The sequence below is a fragment of the Canis lupus genome, chromosome 5, assembly GCF_011100685.1.
Source record: "Canis lupus familiaris isolate Mischka breed German Shepherd chromosome 5, alternate assembly UU_Cfam_GSD_1.0, whole genome shotgun sequence".
Taxonomy (NCBI): domain Eukaryota; kingdom Metazoa; phylum Chordata; class Mammalia; order Carnivora; family Canidae; genus Canis; species Canis lupus.
The window spans coordinates 12,123,211-12,140,643 of NC_049226.1; the positions used below are offsets into that span (position 1 = coordinate 12,123,211).

Consider the following 17,433-nt stretch of genomic DNA (forward strand, 5'->3'; position numbering starts at 1 on the left):
ATGATGATGGGGGAGGGAAAGCAATCGGTTGGGCCTTTGAAATTGTGCCAGGAACCAAGAGCCAGGGGCAGTGGCAGAGGGGAAGGCCAGGTAGGACAATTAAAACGGAAATCTGGCTCCTTACAGCGCAGCATGAAGCGGGGCTACAGAATTTGCTGCAGTGGGAGGTGGGGCCAGTCTGGCACAGTCTGTGGGTTTGAAAGGAGCTGGGCGGGTTGGGGAATGCCAGTCAGCCTTTGTAGTTCTGAGCTCAGAGAGGGGGTGACGAATACTGGGCTTCAGGTCAGAAGCCTGGCTTGGGTGGCTCTTGGAGAAATTTTCCCTCTGCTCCCAAACTCTTAAAATGCGCTCATCACACCACTGGCCTCCAATCACAGCAGAAACACGTGTCCTGGAGGCTGTCTTCCAGCAGAGGTTGTGGCCGTGGTACCTGTTGGCCGATTGATGGGGTCCCTCCCCTCCTCTCCTCTCCTATTCCCTAGATAGCCTAAACGAGACTGAACACAATATCTTTGCATATTTCCCTTCACCCTTCCCACATGCTTCCTATCTCCCAGACTCCTAGGGTTAATCCCCAGGACAACCTTGCTTTGAAAGAAAAAATGTGGTGAGCCTCCTAGAAGATTTGGATCTCAGAAGCCTCTGTCCGTCCTGCTTCAGCCAGACGCCAGACAGCCGGCTCAAGGGGATGGACGTTGACAGGGAAAGAAGCAGTAAGTTTTTGTTGTTGTTTGTTTTCAAGGCTTGGTTGCTCTCCAGAATTAAGGCCCCTAACAGCCTGAGGCTTTCTTTTCTTTATTTTTCCCCTTTCCTTTCATTTCTTTTTCTTTTCTTTCTTTCTCAGCAGAAATAAGTGATATCCCCTTCCCGTGTTGGGGGGGGTCGGGGGAGGCTGACTCAGAAAAGCAATTGGATTAGGAGAGGTCTCTTCATTGGTGTTCATATCTTGGGTTAAAAATATCTGAAGTTGATTTGTGCATGCCTATTCTCAACACTGTAATATTTTAAAATGTATCTGCATTTGTTAAAGTAATTTGTACTGATTATTCTTCTCCAGAATAAATACTATATATCTGGCTGATTGATTGTAATTATGATGAATTTGTCCCGGCACTTGCATGGATGTCTTCTTTGAGGATTTTTGTGCATATTTGCTGCTCATCAAAGGGAAGGATAGAAGGACTTTGGAAGGAGGGTGTGGTCGGCTGATTCAGCTTCCTTCCCGGCCCATCCCTGACTCTTTCCCTGTGCTCCTCCCTCTCCCCATCTCCTACCCTGGCTCCTCAGATCCATCCTGAGCCAGCTGTCAAGGAAATGGCATTTACCTTTCGTTTCTCGTACTGCTTGTGTTAGACTCGGGCATGTAGGAGACCACTCCCCACGATCAAACTCATTCCATGTGTGATCTCAGCATATTTTCGGACAAGACAGAGACCAGACTATTGCATCTACTCCTTAAGCTTCTCTCATCCTGGGATTATTAGCCAAGATAGTGATAACCACAATAATACTGTATTTAGAAACTCTCTAGCACATTTCGTTTCTGAGAATCTTCCAGATGTTAACTAATTAATCTTCACAACACTCCGTACAAGAGAGGTAAATATTATTAACCATGATGGAATATACATATGTATATGCTAAGGACAGCAAAATAGTTCACTTATTTATCATGGTTCACTTGATCTAGTAACTGGTATTTTTAAAACACCCATCATAGATACAATAATTAGAGATGTGCTTTTGTTAACAAAACCACTACCCACTTCTAGCGTACCCTTGGGTACTAAATAATTACCCACTTTGTGTGGTTATCTAGCTCACTAATTACCCACAGAAATTGGGGTCAGGTGTTAACTGCTTGAAATAAGTATCCTCCAAAGACATCGCTGAGTTGTGTAGAGAAAATGATGTGTTCATAGCAAAACTTTCATAACTCATATATTTGTATATCTTTGTAAGCGGAGTGAATACAGACAGGGGCAAATTAGCTTAGCATGTGAAAATCGTGCTGAACTGTTGTTGCAAAGATAGAGAGGTTTAGGAGAGTCTCGGGGAAATTTCATCCTCTGTTTACCTTGCCTTTCTGAAGATGAGTGAAAGGACATGATTCCTATAATCTGGCCTTCATATGCAAGCACACTAAGACAATTGGTGATTCTGGTTAGGAATGATTCATTTTGGCGTTACAGGGAGGCACCCAGTGAGTCAAAGATTTTTTTTTTTTTGACAGCTCCACCCTTTATGATTATTCTAGCATGTTTCTTTTTTCTCATCAGTCTAGTGCAAACACACTATTAGCCAAATCTGAAAAAGATTCTAACCCAGTCACCAAGCCTGCCAACCGTCTCTTTCTCCTTCCCAATAACGACCAAAAAAAAAAAAAAAAAAAAAAAAATTAAAGGGAATCCAACACTATGATTGTACGTCTTTCTCTTTTTGCCTCAATTTCTTCTCCCCCTTCCCCTCCCTTCCCCTCCTCTCCTCTCTTCTCCTTTCCCTTCTTCCTCCCTCTGTGTCTCCTCATTTGTGCTTTTCCTTCTCCTTTCCTTGGGCATCCAGCTGTGCTTCTGCAGGTCTCACAGTGAGAGACAAAGCTCAGTGTCTGAGCTGAGCACAAAAAAGCTACTTTTAAAAAACATCGACTTGGAGCAAACCTGCATCCTCAGATACCTCCCTCCCTTCCTTGCTATTTACAGAACCCGGCATTACACTTAACACAGCACTGCCTGTTGTCTGCGTGATTCCAGCCAGGAAAATCGGGTGAAGATGGCAATACACCCACTGTGTGTGTAGATAGGTAGAGACCCCGATTTTCAGGAGCTACCTGTTTTCCGGGATCAAGCTTTGAAAACGCACGCCAACAGACATGATGGGAGATGCTCCCCTGCTCAACCCAGGATGTCTTTCATTTTTATCTTGTGCCACTTTTTTTTGTCATCTGAATTATTGCTTATCATTATCAAGGGGCTTTAGGCTGATCAATGGAGTGTGTGTATCTGATGGACGTTTGAGGAGAAACCCTTCAGAAAGAAGGAAAATGTCTGCAGTTGGAAGCAAAGGGTTAGGATGAGCTACAGTGACTGATGAGTTCATTTCAAAATCCACGGGAACGTAAGTGGTAAATTAGTACATATGGCAAACATAGTCAACGAGCAAAACCTGCCATTGAAAGGAAAGCGATTTTTCGCATTGTAGTCATCTCACGCCTGAATAGAGTGCGTATTTTAAATATAGATTTGAATCACTGCTCTTTTATCCCCCTAAATGCCGATTTCAAAGAAGTCTTTGGGCGCTGCTGACTTTCTGGCCATAAAGAAAACCCACCGAAGATTCACAAAATGCACCAGCACCTGTAGTCCTACAACACGCCTAGGTGTTTTAAATGCCGGAGGGATGCAGAACAATTAGGCAGAGAACTGCACTGTGGTCTCTCTTCTTCACTCCTTCCTCCTCCTTTTTTTTTTTTTTCTCTTTCTTTCCCCCCTTCTAGAAAACGTGACACCTGATCTCTGGGTCTAGCAGGCTGAGGATTTTTCTGTATTTGTATAATACAATGTCTGGCCTTCCCCCTGACCTGCTGGTGTATTTTTGGCCTCATTAGTAGTCAGGGAGATGCCTTAGTGCATCCGGGGCTGCGAGTCAGGGATGAGACACTACAACGGAGAGAGAGGGAGCGAGCGCGCGAGGATATTAGAAGGGAGGCTTGTCTCCAAGATATGGAAGGAAGTGAGAAATGACAGGACCGCAAGCTTTGTATGGAGGAGCCTGGCGGGGCGGGGGAGCGGCGGGGAGAGCCAAGTGGATTCTCAGAAAAGCAGGGAAGCCGTAGAGGAGCTAAAGGTGATTAGAGGGGGATATTGATTCCTTACTCTGCCAGAGATTTAAGCAGGCATGCGAGGAATCTGCACCATGGTTGGCAAAAGGAGACCCGTTGCCTCCTGTAACCAGACACTCGGGCTTTCCAGGAGCCCAGGGAGAGAGCCGAGAAGAAAGGGGGCAGTGTGGTCTAGGAAAATTCAACTTGTCGCTGATTTGTGCCTGATGCTTGCTGCCCGTCAGCAGCCTCCCTTACAATCTTTTTTTTTTTCCTCTCTCTCTCCCTTTTTTTTTTCTTGCCTTCTCCTTCTTCACCGAAGCCTAGGGGAGCCAGCAAAGATTAAATGTGCTTTCTCAAAGGCAGCCACTTCATGCTGCTATGTCGAAAGGGCCATTATTATTATTATTTTTAATAGGAAAAGGAAAAGGGAGAGAGAGGGAGGTTGAGACAGGGAGAGAAGCAAGGTAGGTTGATGACGGACTAGCTTTTCTGGGAGGAAAAGGAAAGTGAGAGAGAAAGGAGAAACCCTGAACTGAACCGGACGATCGAGCCCGAGGAGAGCCTTACAGAGGTGAGAAAAAAAAAAAAAAAAGTTGTCTTGAAGATGGGGAGGGGGTTGGGGATGCTGAATAGATCCTGTGCGGAGGTAAAGGAGGCATAATTTAGCTGTCTTGGCTGGTGTGATTCTATTTTGGAAAGGGGGGGGAAGCCGGGGGGGGGGGGGAAGAGCCTGGAGCTTTAACGGGTTTTAGTTGCCTGTGGAAATATATACCAAATATTTAGCATTTTTACTAAGTGCTGGAGGCCCCTCCAGTGCCTTCCTCGCGGGGGCTGCTTTGTCATTCTCTTTGACTTGCCAGCCATCTACCTTGCTGAGGCTGGAATAAAAGAAGAAAAAAAAAAAAAGGAAGGAAGGAAGGATAGAAAAAGAAAGAGGAAAGAAAGAAAAAGAAGAAAAAAAGAAGAAGGAAAGAGGAGAGAGGAAAAGGGGAAAGAAAAATTTTAAAGGAGTCATCTACCCACCCACTTCCCCTCCCTTCTCTTCCCATTTTGGAGGCGGCACAGGAGCCCCTGGCGCAGAACAGCTCGGCTCCCAGGCAGACTGGGGTTGGGGGGGGGGGGGCAGCGACTCTCTCTCTCAGGTACAGAACCGGTAGCTTCTGCGAAGATGGAGGGGAATTAGGCTTCTGGTTCCTCTGAAATATTGGCAAAAGGCTCCCCAAGGTTCGGCGGCGGGAGTGGGGCGGGGGAGACGGCTCTCCCCAGCCTGCACCCACCCCTTCCCACCTCGCCTCCCAAATGACAGCCTGGTGTTGGCTCTGCGTGATTTGGCCTTGGCTTCAGCCAAGCAGCTGATGCAGAGGAGGCCCCGTTTGCAGGACTGACTGGCAAAGTGCACGCTGAAGAAAGAAGGAAGAAATTTTTTAAAGCAGCTCTGGGGAGGTTTCTCGTTCCTAAAAAAAAAAAAAAAAGAAAGAAAGAAAGAAAGAAAGAAAGAAAGAAAGAAAGAAAGAAAGAAAGAAAGAAAGAAAGAAAGAAAGAAAGAAAGAAAAGAAAAGAAAAAAAAAGAATTAAAAAAAAATTTTAACTGAATATTTTCCAAATTCGATCAGCCCCAGCCCCTCCCTGCGCCTCCCCCAAATTGCCTTTTTTTTTTTCCCTCCCTCGTCAAAGCATAAACTACAGAGTTACAGTCTCTAGATTTGGTGTAACGCTTCCTGCCCCCGCCTCCCCTCCCCGCCCCGTTGTCGGTCCTCTATTGAAACACCTCACCCAGGCTAGCGCACTGCGAGCTCACATTCCCCCCCTTGCTCGGAATGGTGTTACGGGAGCCTGCAGCCCAGCTCCGCTTCCAATGGGTGAGTCTAAAACGCTATTCGCATTTATACTTTCATGGCCTCCAGCCCCTACTTCTTGGTCTTCTCCTTCTGAAAGCCTGATTTCTCTGATTTTGCATGCGGCATGCCTTGCCCAGGGGGAAAGAGATGCCTCCTATTTTCCATACGGTCAGCTGTGCTAGTTGTAAGTTAAAGCTTTGAAAGGGCATTTAATCCTTATGTTAGTTAGACCATGGTTTATATAAAAAGAAACAAACAAACAAACAACCGTGGGCATTTCTGGGTCTATGCATATTGTTTTTCATTTTAGTAAAACTGTGTTGCCCAAAGCTTCAAAGAGTTTTCTCTGATAGACTCACGATTGTGTGTTCAGGTATGTATATATGTCCACGGATCCTGCGTGTGTGTGTGTGTCTGAATATATGATATATACATGGAACCTAAATGTTGTGACCTAAGGAAGCTTCCAGAGTGAGGGGATACCCTGCCACCTGTTTGTTACCTTTTAGTCATGAACCTGGAACAGAAATTGCCTGTCATTCTTGTTTTGCTTTGCTTTGTCTCAAGAAAGAACAATTTGTTGCGCTCCTCTCAATCCCTGAGACCCTAACTTGTGATGTTTACCGTTTAAATCCACGGGTTAGGCTCTTGGGAGCTGCGAGTCGTGCCTTTGCATCCTGGAAATTTGGTGGGACTTTTTCCTTTAAAGCAAAAACAAAAGAAAAGAAAGTTTGTCTGAAGTGATTGAGTGCACCTCTGAGGTTTTCATTGTTAGGAAGGGGTCAGGTGACCAGAAAGTGGCAGCTCCTGGATTTCTGTTAAAGTAGGTATATATTCTGTTATAAGAGCGTGTTGGCTGGTGTGTGTGTGTGTGTGTGTGTGTGTGTGTGTATAATTGGAGCCTGAGGCTTGTGGAACTCCTCTACCATGGTCTATTTCTTGAGAGCAACACGCAGTACTATCCGAGCGTAACAAGAACAGCTCAGTACCTGGTGCTTGACCTCAGAACATATCAGCTGAAGTCCCAGCATGCCCCGTGCCTCCAACTTTTAAACTCAAGAGTTAATCTTAAAATTGTGCCCAATTAAAATGGGCATGTGGACATGTTACACATTCGGGACTCACATGTATGTATCATATATGGCTAGATGGTGAACACGCAGACACAGATGGGGCAGACCAAGAGTTTGGGCTAAAATATTAACAGGCTAAAAATACTACCCTTGCTGTTCTACACGGAGGATGAAATTTACAGTATTCATAAAGACCACATTTGTATTACTTTGCAAGATTTTAAAAAATAAGAGGAGTGATAGAGCCTCCTGGCTGGGCATCTATTTTAAAACATTATGCACCATGAATTTAAAAGTAATAGGGATTGGAAATATATTTTCTAGATATGTAAACGGAGAGAAATAACCACAGCACACACACATGCAATTGTTGTATCTTTGGGGAGTAATCATTGCCCATTATTCTTCATTTAAAGATCGGAAAAAATTTATCAGGATTTAAATTCAATCCAACAAAGTTATTGATAACACCAAAATGTGCATTTAAAATGATCTTCTCTTAGGATAATTGTTTACGTAGTTTGCAGTTTTCTGAAAATGTAACTTTTCGTGGCAGAATGATTTTAGTGATTCAGATCTATCTCCTAGTTGAAGAAGAGAAACAGTAACTTACCTTTCCTTTGTTGTGAGAGATTCCAATATACAATTTTATTTAAACAGTTTCAGTATTCTTGGGCCAACATTTATCTTCTATTTTTGGAAAATACCTAAATCAGCCCTGACTTCAAATGCTTTCTTCTTTTAAAGACTCTATATTGGTTGTAACCTCATTTTATACGTGTAGTGGAAGGTTAAGGAAACTGTTCTTTTCCTGTGTGTGTTTTTTTAAGTGTTTATTGCAATTTCAATCATTGACTCCAAATCGTAGTCAAGAAACCATTTTGTATCAGAAAACTGAATCGAGAAAATGAACCGTGCAACAATTGCACCATGTCTTTTGTTGAGACCTCTTGTGTAGTTGTACTATTTAAATATTACTTTCCAGTCTTTGGTGGCCTGAATAGGCTTCAGAGAAAAGAGTTACTTGATTTTCAAGTCATCCTTTGGTTTCTGTACAATGGATTAATGATTTTTCCCCATCTTAGCGGACGTGTATGCATAGGTATTCGGAATTTATGGAAAGGGATCCATTTAACTTATGGATATATATTACCACATGATTCATAGCAAATATTTGCAAAACATTTGGTGCTTTCCTAAGTCAAAATATATCTGCAATTAATTCTATGAAAATGTATGCATGGGCCAATAAAAATATGCTGGATATAATTCTTCTGTGATTTTAAAGGGTAACAGGATAGTAATTTAATACAAGTGATACAGTTTGTATTCCAAGGCACTCTTTTTTTTTTTTTTTTTTTTACATGTTTTCAAGTGGATTGCTCATGCCCTGAGGTTGCTATCACAACTGATCACACAGGCATTTAGGAGTACACAACGATACACAGGATTTTGTATTTCAGCAGGGGACTGCTCCAGTGTAAGGGCAGGTTTCTCAACACCCCTTCTTCCTCACCGAGCCCATCAGCGAAGTTCAGTGAAATGAATAACATAATTGGTGGTTGGTTCAATCACTACCAGTCTAGACTAGCCCAGACGCATCAATTAGAGAGAGCTGTCTTTTAAAGGGGGAGCGCAACCGAAACAAGCAGGGCATTATTGATACTGATCTTTAAAAGTGCAAATCCAGCTTGGCAGATAAAAAAAAAAAATAAGGCGGAGAATGGGGGGGGGGCGGTTTGCGTTGCGGGAAGAAAAGAAAAAGACGTGAACTGGAGCTTTCGGACACAGAAGGACAGGAAGCTTGAGAGAAAAGGAATGGATAATGAGTGCAATGCAATGCAGCACCTCCTTGGAACACACAGTTACAATTCAGTTCACAGGGCATACTGGTTCACCATATTTTTAACTAGATTTCCCCCTCCTCCTTTTTTTTTTAATTCCTTTTTTTTTTTTTTTTTTTTTTGCCTCTGTTTCCAAAGAAGTGCCAGCTCAAAACCAATGCAGTTGGAAATTTAACAGCTCTAGGAAGCTCTACTGAGAAGAAAGCCAAGTAATACGAACCAGCCAAAACTCCTTTTGCAACATTTTTCCCCAAAAGAAAAACACAGAAGATGTTTATTTTTGAGTCTCTAATTCTACCTTTAAAAAAAAAATCGACTGTACTAATGAACAGTACTCATTTTAAATCCAGCACCTGGGAGCTAATTTTATGGGCAAGACACCTTTAGGTAAACAGTTTTCTGTCGAATACAGTGAAATGATGAAGAATGTAACAAAAGGCTTTGGTAATTTGGTAGTGGTGGGGGTGGTTTTTGATGGAGAAATAACAGATGATTTAGAAAGCGTTAGGAACACATCAAGCCCCAGGGAAAGAAAATGTTTGATTGGTATTAATTAAAACACTGCTAATATATTCTAATAAAATCAAATTTAACATTCTAAACTAATCCGCTCGGTATGTCAAAGGAAAAGAAAAGTATTATCTTATTTGCATCTCTGCCATCCAAATGCATTTGCTCATTCAGCAGAATTAATTTTTATCACCAGCCTGTTTAATCTCCTCACAGATTTAGTCAAACTTATTCTTTCAAACTAAAAAGGATCAGGGGAGGGGATCCATGGAAGGTATTGGGAAGACTAGAGACTGTATTTAGCACTGGCTTTATATTTACCATGTCCTTTTCTCTTCCTTCGCTGTAGTGGGGTGTGGAGGCACCCGTGAGACTCGGGTGTGGGGGGGTGATGGATGGTTAATTTTCCTCTTTCTCTCCTACCTACCGGGTTATTTGGCAATTTCAGTTGCCAAACTATTTGAGTGGCATTTATTTACATGACTGATGTTACTCCGTTGATTAATATCTCATTTATTTCTAATTTCAGAATCTATTTTATTACAAATTCCTGATGCAAAAAAAAAAAAAAAAAAAAAGCTCTCATGCTCATGCCACACACCGATCGCTTCTTCTCAATTATTTGCAACTCTCGTCCCCTTAAGATAAAGTGGGGGAGGTGAATGTAAAATTTTATTCACTAATGAGTTCTTTGTTTCATTATTTTAGCCAAAATTTCTACGGAAAAATGTATGTTTTCTGAAATGGCGAGTTTTGTGCTTTTTATTGTTAAACTCTCACAATGGGTAAAACTGTCCCCTAATGACATCATAACCAAAATGCTTCTCCTCTCATTTTGTCTCTCATGACTATGATATCATATGTAAATATGTGCCCGACACAAAAAATGAATGGGCCAGAAATATCGAGGGGCCACATTTGTGTATTTCAAAAGTGAGGAATTCTGTCCGGCCTCAAGGAGATGGAAACTACCAGACTTATAGTCCTGATGATACGGCTTGTTTTTGCTCCATTGCCTTTTTCAGTTCTTCAACGTAAAAGAGCAATCGCAGTTCGGTTTCACATGTATTGTTCTATAATCCAGGCAATAAATGCTAATTAGTAATGCTCAAGGATCCGACCATTCAGAGTAATTATCATAATTTACTTCTTCCTTGTTAAAGACATTCCTTGCTGATTAAAAAAAAAAATTAAATCGCTTTCTCATTGCACTGCAGTGGAAATGCATTGGAGACTTGTCCAGGGTATAGTAATACGGTTCTGGCTGCCTTCGAAGTCATCGACATGTGCCTCTTAGCTTATTCCAAATGGAATTGCAACTTAATTTCTAAAAAGAGATTCATGTAAATGCATAAAGTTTTGCATGTGCACCAGGAATGTATGATTTTATTTTACAAACCCCAAGGCTCCTCCTTCCTGGCCCACCCCCTTTCTAAAACCACTTACTGAGCAGAACAAAGGAAACTGCTAACTATAGAAGCATCATTAAGTGTGAACACAGCAGCATGATAAAGTATGTGATATGACAACATATTTCATTGCACAAAAGTGCAGATAATTAAATAATTCGATAGTAACCCTGACTAATTAGCAGAAAGATCTTTAAGGAGGAATCAAGAAAATGGATCCAATCAACTTGAATAATATGCTCCATTCTCTAAGATCGCAAATACATATTTGGCTATTTGATAATTGATTGATTCATACAGAAAGATGAGGACAAAAGCCTGTTCCTCAAAATGGAGCTTTGATATGGCATCCTCTTTAGGACAAATTAATCATGGGTTCTGTAAGAGCAGAATTTAATGTAGGGCTCTCTGTTTCCAGTCAAAGGTGTAATCCTCCATTCAGTTGCACATTTCTCTTTTATCAGGTGTTCTAAAAACATCGCCAACCCCTTTGCTTTTCATATCATTGCTGCAGAATATATATATATTCTGAATATATATATATATATATATATATGTATATAAAGCCTCCTCCACATTTTCTAATGAGGCTTCTGTTTAAGTTTACTTCGTCTTGCTTGAAGCAAATAAGGATGCAAGGCACAGAAGGCATAGGATAAATAACCATGCTGAATATTATATTTGGTGGAATCGTCCCCCTCCCTTGCTTAATGTATCAAGGTAATACTCCCAGTTTCATTGTTCATTGGTCCTTTCAGAAAGAGCTTCGGCTTTTACTTGAGGGTTGTAAGCACATTAGAGGAATAATTCCCTCTGGATACTATACAGAAGGAGCCACCTGCAAAATGTTGATGCTGTTATTGAAATCTCAAGTGGAATCAGCTTTCAAAAAATTAGATATTAGATGCATCCGATATAATTTGCAATGTGTAATTATACTAATGTGCATATAGTTGTGTGTTGCTTTACATGTTGCCTACTTGAGATTTTTTTTTTCATGGGCATTTCTCATCATTTGAAATGGCTCCTGAGTAGAATGTTCTTAAAATCGGCTTTTAAAAAAATTCCTCTCCAATTAATATTAGAATACAAGGGCTCTACGGTCTATGTTTTCATGTAAGAATGAATGAATGTGTGTGACCTAGATGTTGGAAAGTAATGATCTCTAAGAGGGTTATCATTTGTGGACACTTGATTTAGTTGTAAAATATTGCCTACTCGTTACTGATTTAGTCTTTATCCAGACTTTGGACAATTTGTGAAGTAATGGAGAATATTAGAATAGTAAATCTTATTCACAAGAAATCCATTTCCTTTACTGGGATGAGGTAAAATGCCAGGGAAATGACTTTAGGCAGAGATAATTTTAATTTAATCAAAGTAACCAAAATCATAACAGTAATAAACAACTTCTTTCCCATTTTTCCTCCATTTTGCATGGCGCATGATGAATAACTGAAGCTCTGCCTTAAGTCATTTGTACACTAACATCAACTTCCCTTTTGGTGTCTTGACATGGTGTTCCGTTGGACTGAAGACCCCCTCCCCACCAAGGAGCTGGCCCCCGAAGATCTAGCTATTAAGGAAAAACCCAGGCAGTGCAACAGTGAGTTGATTGGTCAGCCTGGTGCGTGGCACTTGCTATATGCTCAGTAGGTGGAGATGCTCTTGATGCAAATTTGGAGAATCATTACCGTCAGATCACAGAGGAACCCTGAGCAAGGCTACGCAAGGGTCCCAATTTATGCTTATATGTTTGAGAGACAAAAAAGATTCCAAGGGAGCTCATGCTCATGTTGAGATGATGCAAGATATTACTCATTCCAATTAAGTAGGCAGAGGCCCCAAAGAAGGCTGATTTGTTAAACGTTTGACTCATAATAGACGCCAAAATACGGTGGCTCATATTTTTATACTATTTATTCCTCAAAATTCATTTTAATGATGGGGCCCATGTTATAAAGGGGGAATTTTACATGGGCTGTATCTATGCAACACCAAAGCAATGCATTGCTTTACTTTTCATTTGCTCATGTATGCAAGGACTTTCCATTAGTACACTACCCAAAGGAGTCACCAAAAAATTGTGCGAACCGTCCTTCCTTACTCCAGTAACATTTTAATTTATTCACAAATGAGTCTTACACATGTGCATCAAGAGCTTAGCACCCCACTGTCCCAAACCACGTTCACAAAATACCGAGTTGTAAAATCTGTAAGATACATTTTTAGTTTCTCATCCAGGATCCATTGTCTCAGGCTTGGTCAGAACAGAAAAATACCTGTTAACAATATGTAACACTGAGTTATTTATTAGGTTTTAGAAGACAAACATTATACCTGCTGTTTAGAGACGCATCTTCAGTGTATCCAAAGTGTTTAGGGCAGATCTGTGGCAGTATATCAGTGATATGGGGTAGCACATCCCTCTCGCTGTGCCTAACTCATTATGCAACTTCATTGTGCTGGCATAATGAAGAGGCTGACAATAAAGGCTTTAGTTAAATTAAAATCCACCTGCAAAGTATATTTCATTCATAACAACTTTTGTAGAATAAAAGAAACATTAATACAGCTCTTCCCAAATACCCTTATCTGCAAAATGAGTGGGTTGGATTAGTGGGTCTCTAAATGTTTTTACAGCTTTAAGAATTTTCGAAGCTACTCTAAAGTATAGAAATAGAAGAACAACTCCAAGATCCTTCAATCCGGAGTCCATTTGTACCAACAGTTGTCTTTTAAAGTTATATTTGATTCCACCTCCAGGTGCTTTATTTACTAACATATTTTGCCTTGCTGCTAAAACAGTAAAGGCTGAAGTTCATTTTCAGGAAGGGCAGTGACAGAAAGGAGGAACAGCTGAAGAATGAAAAAAGCTACACAGTGGGAGAAGAAAATTCTTGATCTGACTTCTAAGCCCATGTCCTTCAGCATTAACGCAGAAGAAACCCAGACAAGCACCTGCCTTTCTATTTTAAGACCATATTCTTTAGTCCTTCTGCCTTCATTCAATTTCTTGCAGCGTGGTTTTGTTTTACCCCATTGGGTTGATGCCTTTGAGTTTTACATTTCCCTTTCCATTTGATTCGTCTGAATCATATTAATATTCCCTTCAAAACCCACAATAGTCACATTCACACACCATGCTTCCGAAATTAAATCTTAGCATGTTCAAAACCTCCTGAAAATTGCCCTGCCCTATTTTCTAAAGCCATTCCGAATGTATGATCTCTCCTTGAATTAGGCAAGCCTGTTCTTCCTGGCTTCCAAGTCTTTGAATGAGCTGGCACCCTGCTTTTTCTCTTTGCACACTGTGTCCCTCCACCACTTGCACATTTCAGAAACCTTTCTCTTCTCTCTTCCTTTCTCTCCCTCCCTCCACCTCCATTCTGTCTTCCCTCCCTCCCTACCTTCCCACCTTCCCACCTTCCTTCCTTCCTTCCTTCCTTCCTTCCTTCCTTCCTTCCTTCCTTCCTTCCTTCCTTCCTTCCTTCCTTCCTTCCTTCCTTCCTCCATTTCTCCCTCCCTTTTGTTCTTCCTTTCCTTCTGTCTTCCACTGGGCAAAATGTGTCATGCTCTGAACCAGGCACTAGAAATACAAAGACAAATGCGAGGAACTGACATTAACTCCTTACAATTCCAGTGACTTCATTCGCTTCTGCGTTGCTAAGCACTTCTGTATCCATAGTCCTTTTATTTTGCCTTTAGTCTTTAGATTTCTTTGAATTTGTCCTTAATGTCCTGTGTTCTTTTGTGGTTTTCCTACGTGTCCTATTTCAGTAAGTTGCCTGTTGGATAAACCTGAAGCTTTTCTTACGGAGCGTTTTCTCCCCAGACTGATTAGCACGGGGTGCTCACACACTCAAGCAGTGCTGTTGCTTGGCTGATCCTCGAGCGACGTGAACAGTGAGAGAGCACTACATCTTCGTGGTGATGCAGCATTTCACATGTGCTTAGAAATAGCATGGCCCCCAAAGTACCCTTACGTTTGCTTATTTCTATCAAATAGTCAATGTGATAACTTTCTGTGACATGTTCTGTTATTTTTGTAGTTGTGTCGATGTTCCTTTCAGCTGGTCCCATAGCCCCCCTCCTCAGGAAGGTCTCCCCAGTGAAAGAACAAAAATGGCACTGGCCACAGCTGCACTGGTGGACGCTCAAGCCAACTATGAAGTTGAAACAAAGGAAGCTATCACCTGAAGACACTTCTCCTGCTAAGCAGCCCCCCTAAATGGTGCGATTTCAGGCAATAGAACTCCCAGAACACCAGGCAATCTTTTCAAGAAACAGAAAAAAACTTCATGGTGACATCTAGATTTCTCAGGAGCCAAGGACTTTCCCTTCCTCGTGTGTATTCCTCTGTTTGTATTTTAATTCAGTGTGACATTCATTTCTCAAATATATCCCCAGTATGAATATGCTTCTTAATGCACCGATTTTTAAACTAGAAAATCGCACAAATGTGTTCATGTTTCAAGGAGTGAAATTAATGCTGTAAGTAGATCAGTTTTTTAACCACATGCGGTTTAATCTGAAGAGTGACCCAAGGGAATATAAAGTACTTTTGAAATAACAGGGCAATGAGAGACAATCCAAAGGCTAAAAGAATGGTGGAAACTCATAAGGCAGCCAAGAGATACCACATTATCCTACCTGACACCAACCAACGAACCATTCTTTTAATCAAACAAGATAGGTTCTGTAAGACATGGTCACTGCCTCTAAAGAGTGTAAATCTAGTTCAACAGAAATACATAAACTTTTGAAAGGATAGTAACAAATCAGGTCTGTAGATGTCAAGATCACAACAAAAGATATAAACAAAGAACTCAGAGGAGTTCACCATCATCTGGGCAAAACTAGTCAATTTAGGGAAGGAAGTTCGCAAAAGAGGAAAATACAAAATGAATCTTACAGAGTGTTAAAGATTTAGGGGCACCTGGCTGGCTTAGTTGGAGCATGTGACTCTTAATCTCAGGGTTGTGAGTTTAAGCCCAATGTTGGGTGTGGAGCCTATTTTTAAAAAAGGGATATTAAAGATTCAGATAAATGGGAAGGAAAGAGAAAATAGAGTCCTTTATTTTTATTTATTTATTTTTTAAATAGAGTCCTTTAAATGAATGGAATATTGTGAGCACAGCCATGGAGGAACGAATCTATGTGATGAATTTAAGGAATTATGAATATACATGTCTAGTTGACATTCAGTGCATATATATATATATATATATATATTAAGGACTCCACACACACGCTTCCCCTCTCCCACCCTGGGTGTCATCTAGAACTATCATCGTATCTCTTTGCCATTAAAGCAAGTGAGAATGATTGGTGGTAATGTGAGAACTTATGATTTTTCTGTTAACTTAATAGTAATTGGTATTCACTGAGTTCTTACTCTATGTTAAGCATTTTATATAGGAACCCACCTAAGCCTGCAATTCAGAACAACCCTGCAAAATCGGTATTATTATCCCTGTTTTAAAGATAAGGTTTAATGAGGTCAAGTAACTTGCCAAACTACCATATACATGGTTCACATTCAGAACTGTGATCACAAAGCTCCTGATCTAAAAGCAGTAAATCACAATATTGCGATCAATGTTGCAGTATTACCACTTCAATATTCCTCAATAGTTTTTTACGATAAACAAATAGGTCATTCAGTTATCCCTTCAATCTTTTCTGTTTTCTGCTAAAATCATGGAAAGAATTTTCATGATAGAAAATTGAAAGAATTGGGTAATAGAGTTTATCAGCATTTTAGTTTTTTTTTGTTGTTGTTGCTGCTTTTGTTTTTTTGCCAGATGTTGAGGAAATTGTTCACTGTGTTCTGCATGAAATCTCAAATTCTTGAGAATTAAAAAAAGAGGGGGGCACTTAAAGGTCATCTGTTGCAATGTGCTTTTCTACAGATGACAAATCAAAGTTAGAGCGACTTACGGAAGATCACACATTTGAGTGTGGCTGAGCTAGGTTCAGAAACCAGGCTGTCCAGTCTCCTTTCAGAGGCTCTTGAACTACTCCACCCTGCCTAAATGAAGGACAAATTTGAATTTGATCAAAGAAAGCATTGTTTCTGGATGATCATTGCACCTAGTAGATTGTTTCAGTTTTTCACCTCTTTGGCTTCCCACCTCAATGTGAAAAATAGCCCGTTATGAACTAACATCTTTTGATGCATAAACTGTCAATAATCCATCCCCAGAGAACACATAATGGCTCAGGTTATGTGTATAATGTCTTCAATGACATTCTTAAGTTATTTGAAATTCTTAGCTCACCTAAACAAATCGGATCTTCTAATGAGCCTTTTCTTACCCAATTTTATGCACAGTATGTATTTGTAAGTGCTTCTGCATGAATATTTATACATGACTGTTTCAATAGTCCTTATGTTTTTGAAAATATCAATGGTTATTTGCTATTTTAATCCTCACTTATCCATGTAACGAACTCAAGAATACTTCAGCCCTAAAAAGCTAGAATTGAGGAAATCTCACTCTTCTTTACCAGCTCCTTTGCATTTAGTTGGCATTTAGTAATGATTAATAAAGTGGTCAGCTGGATAACACAGGGGTTCAATATACAATTCTGTCTTGAAGGAGTCAGTTAAGCTAAATCTACTTAAGGATAAACATTTAGACGTTTGAAAGTACCTGAATATTTGACTGTTGTAAATTTCCATGTAAAAATCTGGCATTGTCAGACTTAGACCTCCTTTTAGCTCAGGTTGTCCTGTTTTCAAAATGATGATTATTGGCCGCATCTCACACAGTTCTCATTAAGTGAGTTCATAAATAAACAGAGTTTTTTAAAGAGTAGCCAAGCACAAAATGTGACTTTGTTGACATTTTATGAGACTTTGTCATATGTCCCTTGAATCCCCAATAAAAGCAATGTTGTATCAACTGTGAACTTGTGTTGATTTCTTGGAAG

General features: G+C 40.5%; 2 long non-coding RNA genes and 1 other non-coding gene across 8 annotated transcripts in view; all 3 read left to right on the plus strand.

The window, feature by feature from the left end:
- LOC106558788 overlaps nucleotides 1-17,433 on the plus strand; it is a 110,135-nt gene that overhangs the window by 5,899 nt on the left and 86,803 nt on the right. For both annotated transcript variants that reach the window (XR_005359131.1, XR_005359130.1), the window contains one exon: nucleotides 558-713. This is a non-coding gene — a long non-coding RNA (uncharacterized LOC106558788). The remainder of the gene's footprint in view (nucleotides 1-557; nucleotides 714-17,433) is intronic.
- LOC111090004 lies at nucleotides 1,312-17,412 on the plus strand. 5 transcript variants are annotated; one of them, XR_005359127.1, is made up of 4 exons: nucleotides 1,312-4,391; nucleotides 5,598-5,679; nucleotides 12,032-12,100; nucleotides 14,275-17,412. It is a non-coding gene; the product is annotated as an uncharacterized LOC111090004 (long non-coding RNA). The 5 variants fall into 5 exon arrangements; XR_005359125.1 differs by lacking the exon at nucleotides 1,312-4,391 and having other exon boundaries at nucleotides 5,359-5,679; XR_005359128.1 differs by lacking the exon at nucleotides 1,312-4,391 and having other exon boundaries at nucleotides 5,359-5,679; nucleotides 14,330-17,412.
- MIR125B-1 (microRNA mir-125b-1) lies at nucleotides 6,254-6,314 on the plus strand. The gene has a single exon (NR_049330.1). It is a non-coding gene; the product is annotated as a microRNA mir-125b-1 (primary transcript).